We start from the raw sequence: 5,500 nt of genomic DNA on the forward strand, positions 1-5,500 counted from the left end.
CAGCTGCAGTTCAAATTTGACCCGCTTCCTCCTGAATCGGCGGAAGTTTGTCTTTTTCACCAGAGGTGGGTTCAAACTTTTGACACCCAAGCATTTGGTAAAATGTGCATTAAATATGTCCTAATATTTTATAAAATTGATTTGATCCAATTTTGCAACAAATATATGTTATATCCTTCACAAAAAACTCATTTTGGGCATTCAAAAAATGGAAAATGAATTTTTTGTCCAAAGATAATGAAAACTCCCTTAGGCAACATTGTTTAACATTCCAACATGCACCCTTGTGTATAATATGATATCATTTTAACAAACTATGCCATGAATGTGGCTATACGATTGATCATTTGACTTGAAAGCCATGAATCTTCACACATGATAGCTCTTCTTTTAGAACACTTTTTTTTAAAATAATTGCCGTATTAAAAGTTTATTATTTTCCTTGGTAACTTGGTCACATGTAATGACACAATGCGAACGTTTTCTATTTTTTGATTTTTTATATATTGTATGCCCGTTTCAAAATGCGGTCAAAACGGTGGGCATGACCGTTCCTAGCTAATGGTTGAATATTGGAAAACTTTTGATGTTTCTCTGATTAAATAGATACTTATGTACCTAGAAATGATTTAAAAAAATAAAGAGCAAACTACGAGGTAGCTGCAGTTCAAATTTGACCCGCTTCCTCCTAAATCGGCGGAAATTTGTTTTTTTCACCAGAGGTGGATCGAAACTTTTGACACCCAACTATTTGGTCAATTGTGCATTAAATATGTTCTAATATTTTATAAAATTGATTTGATCCAATTTTGCAACAAATATATAGTATATCCTTCACAAAAAAAACTCATTTTGGGCATTCAAAAATGCAAAATGATTTTTTCTTCCAAAGAAAACGAAAACTCCCTTAGGCAACATTATTTGCCATTCCAAGATGCACCATTGTGCATAATATGATATCATTTTAACAAACTATGCCATGAATGTGGTTATAAGATTGATCATTTGACTTGAAAGCCATGAATCTTCACACGTGATAGCTCTTTTTTGAGAACACTTTTTAAAAATAATTGTCGTATTACAAGTTTATTATTTTTCCTGGTAACTAGGTCAATGTAATGACACAGTGCGAAGGTTTTCCAATTTTTTGATTTTTTTGAATTTTTTATGCCCGTTTCAAAATGCGGTCAAAACGGTGGGCATGACCGTTCCTAGCTAATGGTTGAATATTGGAAAACTTTTGATGTTTCTCTGATTAAATAGATACTTATGTACCTTGAAATGATTTTTGAAAAAATAAAGAGCAAACTACGAGGTAGCTGTAGTTCAATTTGACCCGCTTCGAGCTGAATTGGCGGAAATTTGTGTTTTTCACCAAAGGTGGGTCGGAACTTTTGACACCCAAGTATTTGGTCAATTGTGCATTAAATATGTTCTAATATTTTATAAAATGGATTTGATCCAGTTTTAAATCAAATATATGGTAGATCCTTCACAAAAAAAACTCATTTTGGGCATTCAAAAAAATGGAAAATGGAAATTTTTCCCTGTTTCAGTGATGAAAATGGAAAATGGTCTAATATTTTTTAAAATTGAGGTGGTTCAATTTTGCAACAAAGAGTTGGTTGGTTCTTCACAACAAAATCAAAATAGAAGATGCTTTTGTCATGCAAAAAATACTTATTTGAATCAATTAAGACCAATTAGATGGTCATAAGATTGTCAAAGCGTTTACCACATTTTGATTGGTCGATAGGCATCTCACGCGGATCACGCATCCAACACCGTCAAATACTCCCCGATCCGACGGCAGCCCTCACCCCCTCACGGCCTCACCCTCTCACCCACGCACCCACGACTGCCAACCCTAGCCCTCTCCCTCCCCCAGATCTCAATCCGCTGCCGCCCCAACCCTAGCACAACCCAATCCACCACCGTCCTCTTCTCCAATCACACCGACGACCTCCAACCTCATCGCCGACAGCCCCTCCCCTCTCCTCCTAGATGGGCCATCCTCTCTCTCCACCGCACACCACTCCTCTCTCTCCCCCATGTAGAGAACCCTAGAACTCCCCGATCCAGATCCCTCCCCTCCCCTTGCCGCCATCCACCGCCGCTCTCTGCCGGCCTTGACCCCCTCCCTCCCCTGCCCTCCGAACACTGTCACCGGCCAGATCCACTACAGCCCCCACCCCGGCCTCTCTCTCATGACCCATCTCTCTCCCCCGCACTGCACGCCGCCGCCACATGTGCTATCCAATTCTAATATTCTTCGGTGACACATGGCACCGCGCAGCAAGGGGCTCGCATCTCTCCGTCCAGATCCAATGGGCGCCTCCCTGGCCTCGGATCAGGCCTGCACGACCTGGGTGCCACCACCGCCACCGTCACACCCGTAGCCGAGATCCATGGCGTTGGCCCGTGGCTAGTGCTGGGAGGCGTGGATTCATGTGTGCTCCGGTTGCGGATTCTGACCGTCCAAGGCGCCGTGTCCTCAAGGTCTCCTCCCTGTGCCTCAGTCCAGATTTGGTTTTCTCTCTCCCCTGCTCTGATGCGGCTGGTTCTCCATACACAGGTGCAGAAGAGACCTCATCTCCACTCCAAGGCCATTCATGCTGGCGTAGATTGGCGTGCTCGCACGCGTTGGCTGGACAGCAGCGACACTGACCTCCTCCGTCGTGTCTCCCAAGACGCCGTGCATCCTGCCGCGACCACCTCTATTGCGCGACAGTGGTGGCCGACCTGCAATGCGACCGCTGCATTGCCAGTAACCTCTTCGGTGAGCACTTTACCTCTGCCTCCCTCCTCTGCCTAGATCCCGTGACTGAGCCACACTCCATAGCATGTGGATTACTACTTGTATGGCCATGAGGAATGAAATAATTTTGCAGCTAATAATTCTAGTTTCTTCTTGGAGGAGTTGCTACACCACTAGTTGTTTCTATTGTGTGCTGGACATTAGATGTGGATAGCCTGCATGTTGTTTCTTAGGAGATTAAGCTACGTAAGGATAAACTGACATAAGTACGCTAGTCTGAAGGGTCAATAACTCACATTTGTTTCTGAATTTAGTTGGTTTATCTGTGTGGTCCTCAATGTATTAAATGAAAGCCATAGGTATCCATCTATAGAGGCTAATCTACTAACTGTTGGACCTTGGAGGCTTATAGTGTGATGAAATCCAAATGTATCTAACTAGCTAGTCGACAGGCTAAAACAACTAGCTATAAAATGGCATCAAGTTCTGGTTTACATGCTATTCTCGTCATTCATGCCGATGGACCTTTTGTAGTAGTGTTTAGAGTAGATTGAGTTTGGTAGCCCTCCTTTTTGTTTCTGTTCTTATTTTGGATAGATGCTTGGTGTGCATACTTTCTAGAATCTGCATTTGGATTTGCAGTTCACATTATCGAAGACAATTGTCGATTGTTTGATTGATGTTCTGAATTTTATGTGGACCAGTCGTCCATTCTCTAAATCATTCTTTTAATCCTGCTACCCTTTTTGTATCCGTGTACTATTTATCTTGTTTAAGCATTAATGTATACTTTTCTTTCAGCAATGGCAACACAAGTAGGAACCTTGGATACTCCTCGTTTAAGTCCACAAGTGGTAGGATTCTCTGTTCATGGGAGTCACCATCTAGGCATGCTTGCTACTTCACGAGAATGCTGCATTGTTCTTTAGCTGTCGATTTTTTGTGTAGATTTACTATATCGAGTTGAGGGCTTGAGGTAGGCTGTAGGTGATTAGAACAACCACCTGTTAAGTAAGATCAGGTCTAGTGTATGCTCCGAACACAAGATCCTTTACTTGCTCTGGTTTGGTTAAGACTGATGATGCCATGGATAAGAAAACAATTTAAAAGGTATGTTGAAGCAAGGTGGAAGCATGTTCTTTCTTGCAACGTACCCTCAACCCCTAAACCCTTTTTATTTGAACTTGTTAGTTATGTTCTGGAGTCTGGAATTTTTGAATCAATATCTATCTGATTAATGCATGCCTTGTTTTATTTTTTAGTTTGTTGCAAAACATATATGTGGTATATCTGATTAGTTATGTTGTAAAAGAATGCTTGTCTCTGACACTATTATTCTTATGTTGATATATGTGCCAAGTTTTGTTTGTTTCAAATCAATATCTATCTGATTAATTACTGACCATGGTGAGCTAGATCCAAACAAAAAGACACTTACATTAACTTGGCACTTTCAGTCCTTGTAATTCTGATAGTGTGGAACTATATTTTGTATACATAGTCAACTAGTTTTCATTTTATATTTGCTTGCTTATGTGGAACTATATTTTCTCATTTTTATAATTATGACATGGATGATATGAAATATCAGAATTGTTTCTGTTACATGGTGTGCTGCTGGAAAGCCCCTGTGTAGGTTTATTGTCTCATAATTGGGCAATTATTTTCTTGCAGGGGCCACCCATTCGAGCTCACTTTGACCCTCTTTTGCTCTGTAGTGGTCCTGGTACATGAAAATAAGGTCCTTTTAAATGTTTTGCTTCCTTGGTTGCATTCTGCTGTACACTCAAAAATATTTTCAATTTAGTTACAAGAAAACAATAAAATAGTCAAAAGGCTTTTATTTAATGTGGTTTTCAAAAATGAAAATGTGTTGTGATGTTCTCCTCTTTCTGTTAACATGTATGTTGAGTAATATCAAGCCATAATTATAGTCCCTCCAAGACATGCTCAAACGTAGTCGCATGTATAGATTTGTGTGGCCGAGGTATAGTTTTAAGATGAGATATGTGGCTGAGGTATAGTTTTAAGATGAGATACATATATATGGAACTCCTGTAAGGGAATTAGAACTAGAGAAATATATATGTATGGGTACCTCGGCTATTGGAAATACCAACTATACAATCATCTTGTTAATTACTACACATCATCTTGTTGCAGCATCATTACTAAAACTAATTTAGTGTTCATTGACTAATTTAGTGTTAATTGACTAATTTAGTGTTAATTGCTAAACTACATTTGTTCTGTTCTATTTGAAATATTAGTTATGTTTGTGATTTGGAAACTTGTGAAATGGAAACCTGACTAGTGGGACCTACTCATGAAATTAATCTGAGAAATTCTAAAATTTATGACAAGTGGGACCAATGTATGAGATTATGGTAAGTGGGACCCATCTAACTAGTGGCACCAACTCTAAATTATGAAGGCCCAAGCAGTGTAAAAAGTCCACGGTCTAGATATAAAATGCCTGAAATTTTGGGCCAGGCCCATGTACCTAGCAAAAATTAACAGAAAAAATATATATTAAAAAGGCCAAATTGTTGGGCTCGGCCCATATAGACACCGAATTGGACGGGGCTGAATCTTGTCAATGACCTTTTCATTTGGTCGCAATTTTGCCACGTCAGCTTGCCACCTCGGATCCCATGTGGCCTGGGCAGACAGCTAGCGACCAAAAGAGAAGGTCATAGAATCAATGACCTTTTGTTTTGGTCGTTTCCTTCCATGACCTTC

At 40.2% G+C, this 5,500-nt stretch overlaps 1 long non-coding RNA gene across 1 annotated transcript; it reads left to right on the forward strand.

Annotated features, from left to right (window-relative positions):
• Positions 1-1,980: 1,980 nt before the first annotated feature.
• LOC119295263 lies at positions 1,981-4,939 on the forward strand. The gene is made up of 3 exons (XR_005143857.1): positions 1,981-2,499; positions 2,576-2,779; positions 3,560-4,939. It is a non-coding gene; the product is annotated as an uncharacterized LOC119295263 (long non-coding RNA).
• The last annotated feature ends 561 nt before the right edge of the window (positions 4,940-5,500 follow it).

The sequence above is a fragment of the Triticum dicoccoides genome, chromosome 4B (genome assembly GCF_002162155.2).
Source record: "Triticum dicoccoides isolate Atlit2015 ecotype Zavitan chromosome 4B, WEW_v2.0, whole genome shotgun sequence".
NCBI lineage: Eukaryota > Viridiplantae > Streptophyta > Magnoliopsida > Poales > Poaceae > Triticum > Triticum dicoccoides.